Source organism: Equus caballus, chromosome 21 (genome assembly GCF_041296265.1).
Source record: "Equus caballus isolate H_3958 breed thoroughbred chromosome 21, TB-T2T, whole genome shotgun sequence".
Classification (NCBI taxonomy): Eukaryota; Metazoa; Chordata; class Mammalia; order Perissodactyla; family Equidae; genus Equus; species Equus caballus.
In genome coordinates, this window is record NC_091704.1 from 50,647,826 (window position 1) to 50,661,064 (window position 13,239).

Genomic DNA, 13,239 nt, shown 5'->3' on the forward strand with positions numbered 1-13,239 from the left:
AATTACATGAGAAAATTATGATGATTTCAATGCAGTTGTGTAAGTTTTAAGAAAGTGAAGGGAATAAAGTAGCTAAAGGAGAAGTCCAACTTTTATTGTTTTTAATAGCTAACAGAGGTAGATGTTTGCCATATACCGTATGTTTACATGAACTACCTACATTCCTTTTCTTGTCTAATCCTTGATGTGAATCCTCATGTGAACCAATGACTATTATTATTGCTATTTTGCATTGAGGAATATGAGGATTAAAAGGGTTGGGTGTCTTTTCCATGGTTCCACAACTTGTAAATAGTGGAGCAGGGATTATAAACCACAGCCATCTAACCACAGAACTTACCCAGATGACACGTGATCCAAATCTGAAGTATGAATTACAATTACTTAAGTGTGGAAAGTGATGGATTTGTCAGTTGTGTTGATGCTGATGGTGTGTGTATGTGTGTGGCTATAGTAAAAATAGCACATAATAAAATAAAATAGAAAATCATTTCAGAAAATGTGAACAGACATAAATTATTGTAGCATGTGCAGGAAAGCAAACATTTTTTATTTGAATATGAAGCTACTATAAGAAGGTCAAGTTGGAAAGTTAGGAAGAAAACAAGGTAGGTAAGTGTGTGCTAATCAGATCAGAGAAGGCTCCCGTATAAATTCTAAGAAGCTTGCTATTTTCCTGAAGAATAGAGGAAGTAACTGAAGTGCCTGAAGAGAGGTGGTCGAGCAGTAATATTGTCTTATTTACAGCTCATTCTGATCACCATATGAAGAACAAATATCTTATTAGATTTATCGAATATAATTTACACACATTAAAATGCATCTGAGTGTATACACTTGAATAACTAACTCCATCACCCCAAAAGTTCCCTCATGCCTCTTTGGAATCAAACCTACTCATCATCAGCCCCAGATACTCAATGATTTACAGTAGCTGAAACTTGGAAGTGACCTAAATATCCACCAACAGGAGACTGGATGAACAAACTGTAGCATATTTATGCAACGGAATTTTTTCTAGCAATTAAAAAAAATCACCATGATGCATGCAGCAACATAGAAGAATCTCAAGAATATTGTGTTGCGTGAAAAAAGCCAGGCACAGAAAACACACTTCCAAGAAATTCCCAAACAGCAAAACTAATTATAGAAAATAGATCTGTAAGCACGTAAGACTGCTTAAGGTAAGGAGGCTGCTTAGATGGCTTGGTAAGAAAAATCTTAATTATGGAGATGATAGCTCTTGATAGCACATTTGGGATATTAAATTTGCTGGATTTGGATAGTACTACTGTAACTAAAAAGCATTGCTCTGGAAATCAAGATACTTGAAATTCAGACTTGAGTTTTGGGTCTACCGTGTATATTAGCTGTAAACTCTTTTTTTTTTTTTCTGATTTATCTCCCCAAACCCCCCCTGTACACAGTTGTATATCTTAGTTGCAGGTCCTCCTAGTTGTGGGATGTGGGACGCCGCCTCAACGTGGCCTGACGAGCAGTGCCATGTCCGCGCCCAGGATCCGAACCCTGGGCCACCACAGCGGAGCGTGAGAACTTAACCACACGGCCATGGAGCCGGCCCCAGCTGCAAACTCTTTAGAAGGTTACTGTACCATACTGAGATTCAGAATCCTATAACCAAAGTTTGACATAACTTTTCTCATTGAGCTTCAGTAATTATGAAATGGCACGACATATATTAAAGTGCTTAGAAGAGTACCTGGCTCATAGTACACTAATTTCAAGAGAGGAATATGTAGATATTATTTCAGTACTCTTATCTTATTGGAAAAAAATGGTTTTTTTACCTTTGCAAGAGCTGAGAAAACATCCGCTCACTCTTTATGGACCTTGAGAACTGGTGACTCGCCCCTCCTCGATCTCTGCCTGGCTGGGTGCTGAGATGACAGGATGAAAATGGGGAGGAGGCGGCTTGGGGAGGGCCAGTCACTTGTGCCTCTGCTTAGATGTGATCAGGTCTTGGGGCAGGTCACTGGGCAGCCTGCCGCCCTCCAGCTTGTCTTTGATGAAGTGGCTGTCCAGGGCACAATCCTCATCGTCCAGCAGCCTGTCCTGGTGCACATCAGCCAGCTTCCAGACCTCCCCCAGCACGGTATCGTGCAGCTTGGACTTCACCATCTCTTTCTTGGCACGGGCACTCACGACCTTGCAGTTGACAGGTGACTAGCCATGTAAAAGAGCTCTTTTTAGGTGGGCTTGTCCTTGTCCACCACTCACTCAGTGTCATCAAATGTCCTTGCCGCCCCCCTCGCAGTAGTTGTGCCCAAAGAGCCTGTTAACGGTGCCGTCCAAGGCACGGCCCTTTGCAGCCTGGCAGGGCATCAGGGACTCTTCCTGGCACACCATCACCATCAACCGGGCAATGTCATTGGCTAGCATGTCATTAATCACATCCATCAGCTTGAGCTTCAAGGCCTGGCACTTTACGGAGTCCTGGATATGTGGAAGTTCCTGCATCTTGCGGGAGTCTTGGAAAGTTGCCAGGGGACATCCGATGCTCCCACTCAGTCTTCTAGTGGGTCTCCCCAGGTTGTCCACCAATTCTTTCCTTTTGCTCTCTTTACCGAAGACATTAGGCATCTTCTTGAAGGAGCTGATGATGTAGGCGTGGACCTTGCCAGCCATGCCCACTTGTTCAGGTCAGTGAGCTTCCTGAGGCCAGGGTTTGGGGAAAGAGACTGGATGTCTTTGAAGAGGTCCTGCTTCTTGCCCTGGAAGATCTTGCAGTTGTTGGGGATGAGGAGCAGATGGAACCAGAAGGGGCAAATATACACCCTGTAGACCACGTGAGGACTCGTAGACCTGCATCAGCTGCTAAGTCTTGATCTGGTAGGCTTGTCCAGCACAATGCATATCTTGTCCTCCTGGTCCTTGAGGGCCTTGATGACTTCCAAGAACTCTTCGGAGATGTCTACCTTATGGGGGTAAAGAGCAGGATGATGCGGTTGACACGCTTAGCAAACCAGTCCAGGAACTCCACAAAGTTGTACCCTTGGCTGACGCACTATTTCTCTCCAGACAGGACCTGAGGAGGGTCGATGATCCGTGTGCTGTCCAAGACCCAGCTGGGCAGCTGGGCACACATGAACCTACGGAGGAATCCGCTGACAAAGGTTCTGGGCTTGTGGAAGGGGCGCTGCAGGCCCACGACCAGCGCGTAACAGAGCACCAAGCCCTTGGTGAGGCGGTGCACGATGGTGACGAAGGAAACTGGTGTGCACGCCCGAAGTGCATCCCAGGAAAGTCCGGCTCCATCGGGTGCTGGATGAAGGTGGTCTTGCCCCTATTGTACTGGACCACCAGGAGCAGCATCGGCTTATGGTCGAAGTCAGCGTCCTCCAGCATGAGCGAGCAGAACTTGTGGACGCGGTAGCGCTCCTCCAGGAGGAGCAGCTTCTGAGCGCACAGCTGCCCGCAGCCCCTCGGCCGCCATCTGGAAGAGCTCTGGCTCCTTTCGGGACACCATCTTTGCTGACCCAGCTGAACACGCTGCCAGCTTGGCTGCTGTGGGGAAGACTGGCAGCTGAGAACCCGAAGAGTGCGCAGAGCCAACGCGGGCCCCACCTAGCGGCAGGGAGCAGGCAGGGCAGGAGGCCGGAGCTGGCTGAACTGTGCAGGCCCACTGGGTGGCTGAGGAGGCGCTCTCTGCTGAGGGGATAATTGCTGGGATTGGGGAATTTCTTAGAGGATTGGAGGTGAGGTTTCCCCTTAAATGGACAAGATAAATGCATCCGCATGATCTTGCAACGTCTGCCATTTTGGTGCACACTGTGTAATGCCGCAGAGAGGGAGTCTTTGCTTTCTCCAACTTCGAGAAATGGTAGGAATCAGGTGTTTCTATTGAGATAATAAATAAAATTAAAAGCTGCACTAAAGTAAAATTCTGGAATTATTAAAGATCATGGAAAACATTATCACTAAATTTTCAGCGACTCAGTTTATGGAGATGTTATTCAAAATGTAAGAACATAACTGGGTGAGATTAGCTTTAAGAACCAATTAGGAACTAGGTAAAGAAAACATACCTGTGTATATAATTCATAATTGATTGTATTTACTTCTTAATTTATCATACTTGACTTGTTGATGTTTAATAAGCAAAGTTTGGTTACTTACTACTTCAAATGTTTCTCTAAAAAAGAAATTTGTCATGATTGGCCCAAACTCAGAGTAAAAATTGCCTTTACTGTCTTCATCAAATGATTTACCTGTGTTGGGATACACATTACTTGGGAACGTCAAGATGGTGAAGTTTAGTTCAATATCAACGATAGACAATTTCATAGCAAAGGATCAAATAGTTTGATTGTTCCCATAAAGTTCCAGCTAAATTATTCTGTCCTGAAAGAAGCTAAGCAAGTAGAATCAGCTCCCTATAAATCTTGCTCTCCTTTATGAATTTTTTTTTTGTTTTCCCACCATGGAATGCAGTAAAGCTATGAAGTCATAGGAGTTTAATTTTAATAGACGTTAAAGTTTTATAACACATTGGGATTCTTCTTATGTATTTTTACGTTTCCCAGAAATGACTCAGTGATATTATTTTTAGTGTGCCCATAAATATCTAATGAATATTCAATGAACCATTAAGAGAAAAAGTGTTTATTTCCCACTGCCCCAACAGCTTTTTATAAAAAAATAATGAAATTTAAAATTGACCATTCAATGAGAGTTTGATACAAATTTGGAATGCATAACACAGTCAATTCACATGAAAAATAATAATAATAATAATAATTAATGTGAAATGACACTGATTGCTTTGAACCTATTCGTAAATAAGACTATTGTTCTAAAAGTCCAGAAATGACATTTGTGCTTTTCAAAAGGTTCTCAGAACATGAAGAATTATCTTAGATCAATGTTGTACCATAGAAGTTCCTTTGATGATAGAAATGTTCTATAAGTCTGGATTGCCTAACATGATAGTCTCTAGCCATAGGTGGCTATTAAGCACTTGAAATGTGATTAGCATGACTGACAAATTGGCTTTTAAATTTGAATTCATTAAAGCTAAAATTTAAATAGTTATATGTGGCTAGCGGCTATTGTATTGGACAGAGCAGTCTTAGATTGATAATGGGAGTTATTTCCACATTGGACAATTATCCACGGTAGAGGCTAGTAACTGAGATGAGGGCCAATGAAATAGGAGTTTTTATTTGACACGAGATCAATGATCTCTTCTCTCTCTGAACTTAAGCAACCCAGAGAAAGTTGGCCCATATTTTACAAAAATTTCCTACAAATCTTTATAAGCAAAGCTTGTTCATATGATATCATGAGAAATTTTCCTTTTCAGGAAGGGTATTGAGAACTAAAATCACTTGCATTATCATAGTCTGGCAATCTTAACTATGAGCTGAACCCCCTCTCCTACTGTTTCATCTTGTCTTGACTTTCTCCCTAGATAGTCTTGCACAGAAATTTAAGGCTAGAAACTAATAATTAGATTTTGTATTTGATTCAGGGAAATCCTGTAAGCCAACATAGAATAAGATAATTTGCTCATTTAGGCAAAGAGCTATCCTAAAAGGAAAAATTTTTCTCACCTGGGCAAGCAGTATGGTCATCAGATAAGTTTAGTTATTAACACTATTTCCTGTCTGTGCCTACAATCCTAAACTTTATGTCAAAAATGTTTCCATCCCCAGATAGCTTCTCACATTGAAAACTTGCTTTAAACTGGTTGGACTCGGACACTAAAACTCCTATAAATATCTTCCCCTGAACTCCCTCTTCTGGGCCTCACTAAGATTCTGTCAAGGTATGTTCTCCATACCTGACTGGTTGAAAAATTAGTTTGCTTGGTCCATAAGTTTTCTGGTGGGCCTTTTGAGTAGTCAACACTGCACAGAGATCTTGGGAGAAATTCCTAGTTAATAACAGTTAAAATGCAGACTTTGTTCTTTCTGGAAAGGAATGAAAACAAGGCCCAGATCCAAAGTTAGCCACCTTTAGTGTCACTCTGCTCTGTAAAATGAGAACATTAGTAGTGCCAACACCACATGGCTATTATAAGTTCTGAATTAATTGATTCATAAGATTCAGTTAATTTTCTCCCATATAAACCCTCAAGGGACATTGATCATTTTTAATATTCATCCTAAAAAAGGAATATCTCATGAAATTTTAATATTTTCCCAATAGAGTGAAAATATCATTAAATGTTCAGATGAAGCTGGGTTTATATATTTAAATTATAATATATAAATGTAATTATATAAATAGTATATAAGTGTAATAATATAATAATTGTATTAATATAATATAAACTCAAAGTTAAATGAGCCTTTCTATTCCTAAGAAACTGTTTCGGTAGTGTGCTTCCGTCCAGATAACCAGAAAATTATGCATTTGTAATTTGTGTGTGTGTGTGTGTGTGTAAGGAAGATTGGCCCTGAGCTAACATCTGTTGCCAATTTTCCTCTTTTTGCTTGAGGAAGATTGTCACTGAGCTAACACCTGTGCCAATTCTTCCTCTATTTTATGTGGGGTGCTGCCACAGCATGGCTTGATGAGTGGTGCTAGGTCTGCACCCAGGATTCTAACTTGTGAACCCCAGACCATCAAAGCAGAGCACATGAACTTAACCACTACACCACCAGGCCGGCCCCTATGCATTTGTAATTTTAGACACTGGCCCAGCACATAACAATGTCCCCGTGGAAACTCATGAGAGGCCGGGGGGTAGGAATAATGCAGGATTATGTATGGCACTTCAATGCCATAATGTCTGCACTCTTTCCTTTTTAGTAAACTTATGCACCAGTTATTACAGTGTTTTTCTATCAGAGAAAAAATCATCACTGGACACCACCACATTCAACTTCATATGAAGGTTACTAGTGAAATGTTGAAAAGAAAGGGGGAAAATCGTGGAATGAATATGTTAAAGAAAGGAACTGATTGTCTATATTGACAAGTGAGAGTACATTTCAATTAACATTTGCCAATTATGGGAAATCCAAATTCAACTCAACAACACCTATATCAAAGCCTTTAGGCCTATAAATTAGCTTCCTGGGACACATAATTCCAGGAAAGTTTAAGAGAAGCATCTATAATTGATGTGTTAGCAGTCTCACAGCATGCCAAGGAGTGCATTTAGGTGTCACTGGGCTATTTCAGCACTACTGGAGATGAAAAAATTACCCAGCTGCAGCTCCTATGGAGTTTCACAAAAGAGTCTATTTTAAGTTTTTCTATACTTTGAGAAGATTTAGGAAGAAAGTGTAAGATTAAGGAGTTGTACAGATAATGGTAACAGATTTTATAATGCAAGAAACACTATCACTTATCCAACTATTTTTGTCTATCAGTACAAGCACTTTATCACCATAGAAACTCATAATGACATTATGAAATCATTTTATGCTTAGTGGGTGCCTACATAATAACAGGTGTTAACAGCAGAGTCTAATTCCACATGATATTGTTAGTGCAACAAAATATTTAATTTTTCAGGAATATGTAGTTTCTGGTTTGGATGTAAACATAAAACAGAATGCAACATAATGCAAATGAAATGTAACTTACTATGGGAAGGTAAATTAACCCAGAAAATAAATAAATCTAAAACTTGCGCATTTATACTTGCTCCTCCACCATTAACATATGTAAGCATTATTATTATTGTATTCCCGGAATATATTTATCATTGTCTGAAGAGTAAATCCTTCCCAGCTAATATGAACATGACAACAATATAATTCTAACACTACACTGTCAGAGTTAATTGTGCAAAGAAATTGCTTTTGTTAAGTAATCTTTGGAATTGACAAAGTATTTTTCACAGATGAGCAAAATTAAAAACTAATTTGATTTATTGTATTTCCAGAAAATATCAATTGCCAAAAAATATTGACAATGTTTGAAGAAAAAGTAATAGAATGCCAAAATAATGCTTGTTTGTAAATTAAAACAGTTGAACCATAATTAGTGAAGTGTCTCAAATCCCTAAATATGGTGTCTTTCACCCCATAATTATACCATGAAATATTGTAGCAATTAGCAAATTTTTATAACTATTCACAAATTTATTTTCTCTCTCAATGTTTTCGTATTACTTTTAGGGAATAATTCCTAGTAATTGAGGTTTTACCAAATCTATGTTTTTATAGAATGGTAGAAATGTTTAAATAAGTAAAAAGAAAACCTATTTAATCAATACAGATATTTCAATATATTAAATAGCAATAAAACATACTTGGGTGCCTTTGTAATATGTCCACTTTGCTAGGCCTCACTGTATTTCCCAGAAATCCCTTTCCTGATAATTTTCTATCAGGGCATATCATAAGGGAGATTCTTGTGTGTGATGTTTGAAAGATAGAAGTGAAACAACAGCCATTTTGTAGATCACATATGTTGCTACTTATCTACTGGCTTATATTAGCTTGACACAGCTGCCAGCCCTACACATACTCTACTTTCCCTAGGATCTTCCTTCAGGTTCTCTGACTCTTGGCCCAAGGGTCAGTGTTCAGCTCTATGGTGAAGGGCCCTAGCTTATACAAGACACCCATAAAAATCAATGTAAGATGCAGCAAGAACTAACATCACTGTCAGCTTGTCCCTATGGGCTTCAGCTTGTGTTTGTGGGTTCAAACTCATTCTTGCTCTCATCCACCATGGCCAAGGCTAGGATGAGACAAATGAGGCACATAGAGCATAAGGCAGTGTTCACTGTCAGGGTCATGCAAGTGCAGGTGTAATATTCTTTCAGAATATAGTCGCTAATGAAATAAAATTATCAAGTAAATAAAGTAGCATGTAAAATTGTGACAATAAACTAGGTGAAATAATAGACCACCATATATTAAAATATTGTCTAATTATTCTAGATTTGAAATGTTGAGAATGCTCTTGACACTTTTTATTTATTTTTAAATTCAACATATTAATGATAGTAAGTGATCCATGTAGCATGCCTAATAAAGAAATCAAACAACTGATATTTTTACTTAAATCATAACCATGGAAGACCTCTGTCCAATCTCATGAAGATTACTACATATTCTCAATAGTATTTTATTATTCATTCATTTATTTTTGTAAATTAGCTTTTGTTTGACACTCTTGTCAAAACCCAGCAACAAAAAGCAATCAAGTGTGAGACATCACAATTTTGCTTTGAACCCTCAGATCCTGCAAGAGCCTAAATCCACATCATTTTGCTGTTTGACATGTAGCCCAGGAGTCTTACAAGGGCTGGTACAGGAAACAATGTGCTCCTATTTGTTTACTTCTTTCTACGATGAGTGTCAGCCTATTTTTGCTTCAGAATTTGAAGACTATTGGGCAAGTTAGGCTATAGACATAGATAAGTTAATGTTTTCTTTGGTGGACTGAGTACCGCATTTCTCTACATCGGTGGAACTCTTGGTTCCGTAGGAACCTCAAGTTTGATGTTGGCTTAAGTTTAAGGAGATGGGCAAATTCATGTATAGTTGAGCAATACAGAGTCCTTGGTTATTTCAAGAAACAGCCAGTCTTAAGAACATTTGATTTGACAGTTTTATTTATAAACGGAATGCCTCTCTTTCCCTCTCTTTTTTGTTATTGTTAAATGAATTTGTTTTCGCCTCCACAATGCAGTCATTAAAAATGCATTTTTGAAGAATATTTAATGCAATATAATGTTCTAGAAAAAAGAAAAAACAGTTCCCAAAACTTTACCTGCAATTTTGTACATTATAACTTTGTAATTCTGTGTATATATTTGTAAGCATCCATATGTTATTTTTTCACTAGCATTTTAATTTAAATTTTACTTCCTTGATTTTACATTTGCATCTCTTTTCTCCTCCTCTGAAATCTTGGTTTCTAACAATACTTTCTGTCTCTCTACAAATGGCCAATAAGCACATGAAATGATGTTCAGCATTACTAATAATTAGGAGAATACAAATCAAACCACGATGAGATACCACTTCACTCCCATCAGGATGGGCACTCTGAAAAGAACAGAAAATACAAGTATGTTGGGAAGGATGCTCATGTCATAGATTTTAAAAAGCATCGTTCTGACAGAAATTTTCATTTTATCTTATCTTACTTATTAACATAAATGAAAGCATCAAACAATACTCTTAGTACATCTGCATCCTGACAGCTAGTTGTTAAACATTTACCAGCATACTTCTGCTGAAAAGTTGCCTCATTCAGGAAGTTTTTCATGACAATCCAATTGTATTGGACTGAATTTTTGTGTCCTCCTTAAAATCCATGTGTTGAAGCCCAACCCTCAGATTGCATTTGTAAACAGGGACTATGATGAGGTGATAAAGGTTAAATGAGGTCATAAGCTTGGGGCTCTAATCCTATAATAGTGCTTGTACAAGGAGAGGAAGCGAAACCAGAGCTCACTCTCTTCACCGTGTGAGGACACAGCCATCTGCATGTCCAGAAGAGGGCCCTCACTATGAACAGAATCTTTCATTACCTTGATCTTGGGCTTCCCAGTCTCCAGATATGTGAGAAATAAAAATCTGTTGTTTAAATCACCCAGTCTATGGTATTTTGTTATAGCAGCCTGAGTAGAGTGAGACAGTCCCCTTACCTCCCTTTTCTCAGAACATTTACTTTAGAAAACTTATAGTGGCAAATTCTTTCCCAACCCCTTTAAAATGTATACAACTCTCCTTAGAAGTTGCTTGCCAGTTTTAAGACCCAAGGAGTGTCTTTCTCAAGGACCTGGGAAACATCTCTTTGAAATGTAAACGTTGAAGGAGATATCTTCCCTAACTTCCAGTCTCCTTGGGAAGGTGGGAGCCTAACTACAGTGTGCTCCTTGCTCCCAGTTGTAAAACTACCTCCTGTCATGAAGATATGAGAATGTTTACTTTTCTGTTGAGTGAGGTCAATTAGCTAAAACAGGTAGTCTACAATTCCCCCTACCCTAGTTCTTAAAATTCTCCAATCTTTTGTTTTAGTGGAGTTGAATTCAATCTCTCACCTATTTTAATAATCTTGAATAAAGTCTTCCTTGTCTGTTGACTTTGTCAAGTGCTATTCTTACTTTAACTATGTTGTTGGAAGAGGTCGTCAAGTGAATGTGACCACCAGTTGACCCACAAACTGGACCCAGGCAATCGGAGGCTTCTCACCTCCTCCCATGATCTTGCAATGTATGTTCTGCCAACTATTCCCACAGTGGGAGCTGTTTTCAATGACACAGCCTTGAGAGAGCAATGTGTTGTTGAGACCATCTGGACAACATAGGTGACTAAACCCAAGGCCTCTATATAAACATTTAAGATTCTGGAGGGCCAGTTCAAAGATCTCTTCTTGTAGCCACCCAAGATGAGGCTTATAAGTAAGTTCCCTTTCTTATTAAACCTGCCACCTACCAATTTGGAGTGGCCTGCCTCTTTTTCCAGTCTCTCCGTGCCCTCCACATATGGGGCCCATTTCAGATTTCACCCAGGAAACTCCCAAGGTTTCAAACCAACAAATGTCTAAAAGTATTTTTCAAGTAATTTCTGAAGTCTCCAGTCATTCCCTGACTTCATGTTTATAAGACTCAATTTAGGTCCAATCAATTTTTAAGGTAAGATTTCTGAAATCTCTTTGAAAATGTTTTGTCCCCTCACCTGCGCTATTTAAAGTCTATTTTCAGACCTAGAAGAGCCATGTAAGTTAAACCCTTCTTGGGACATATTTTGCCCAATTATTCTCTGTATACAAGTTTTTGTTAATAAATAACCAGTGGTCTACTCAACGCTATAAATTCAGAAGACCAGGCTTACAAGCTCCCAGAAGAATTCAGAATTCCTGTAATTTTTTCCCCCTTTATTCTCATGAGTTTGGGAATTTTTTTTAACAATATGCTTCAGATCTTCCCATGACAATGTGTTAAAATCAACATACCACATATGATTGACCTTAAAGGGGCATGTTGGGAGATGGAAGGGGATTATTATTTTGAATCAGAATTCAATCTTGGAGGTAGGAGGAAAAGTGGGGGAAAAGCTGGCAGGTTCTAGGAGTATAGCTGTCTGAAGTTTTTTGTTTATTTTCATATGTTTGACTAGTCTGCACCAGAAAAAATTATTTAAGAATGTGATTTTGCAGTCCAAATTAGGTTTTGATTTTTCCACATACCAATCAAAAAAACCTGAACATTGAATGTTAGATTTTTTGTTCTAAGTCATATCAAACATTCCTCAAAATGACGCCTCACAATGCTAAGTTGTCGTTGGTAAAAGTGTGCAATTTCTGAAAGATAGAAACACCACTTAGGACTATGATGAGAGTACATGTTCAAAGTATGAGTTTTCCTGCATGGGGGTGAGGACTTCAATTGAGACAACCTGTTAGAACTGACCCAGTTGGAAAAACTGTGTTGCTTTTAGATCTCAGATGCGTATATCCTAACCAAATGTCAGCTGTCACCATCTATAAGCCTTACGTGCTGCACCCTCCTAGTAGACAGAACAACCAAATCAATTCTCAGGGAAACAAAGAGAAGAAATAAATGAATCTGCTTAAGGTCTTGAGTAGTCACTCAAGATAAATTTGTCCAAAGAACAGTAGTATATGGAGGCACTCTACTTAGTAGTGTTTGGGGCTGGTTCATGGTGTCAGGCTTATTGAGCATATTTTCCTGCCCACTTACCAAGTTCGCTTTTTAGCAACGGCATCAAATTCACAAATATGAAATGGAAACAATAATAGAAAATAAAGACATAGATCAGAGTCCACCAAGGGGCATAGGATAATGCAGTCTGATCAGATTCCCAAGTTATATACTTAATATTAAGAATAAAATAAACAGCAACACAAGGTTCAAGAAAACTTTTTGTGCTTGTATTCAGCATAATATTTCACGGTTAAAAGCCAGGTGGTTTCTAACAGCTGGAGGTAAAGGTGTCTCACACGTGTAGCACTATTATTGAGCCTACCGGCTGAGGACAGTCAAGGACACACCTCTCTTGCAACGCAAACCAAGTTTATTATCGTGACAGAGCAAGAGAGAACGCAGAGCAAATGATCCTTGGGAGTAAATCCTATTTCTTTTGAATCTATGGGGTAATGTTTCTTGTGGTTTTACTTCATCCAGAGCTTCATTATTGGGGCTTATAAGGTACCATTTTGAAGGAGGCCTGTCAGTTTCTGACTCTAGCAGGCTGTGGATTTGTTACACACAAATGTCCTTGAAAAATAATGAAATATAAGAAAAATCGGTGGTTATAATTTCATAACATTTAAAGG

The 13,239-nt window shown here is 38.8% G+C and overlaps 1 pseudogene; it reads right to left on the reverse strand.

Moving 5' to 3' along the window:
* Positions 1-1,947: 1,947 nt before the first annotated feature.
* On the reverse strand, positions 1,948-3,758 carry LOC100069309 (EH domain-containing protein 1 pseudogene; annotated as a pseudogene).
* Between the last annotated feature and the right edge of the window lie 9,481 nt (positions 3,759-13,239).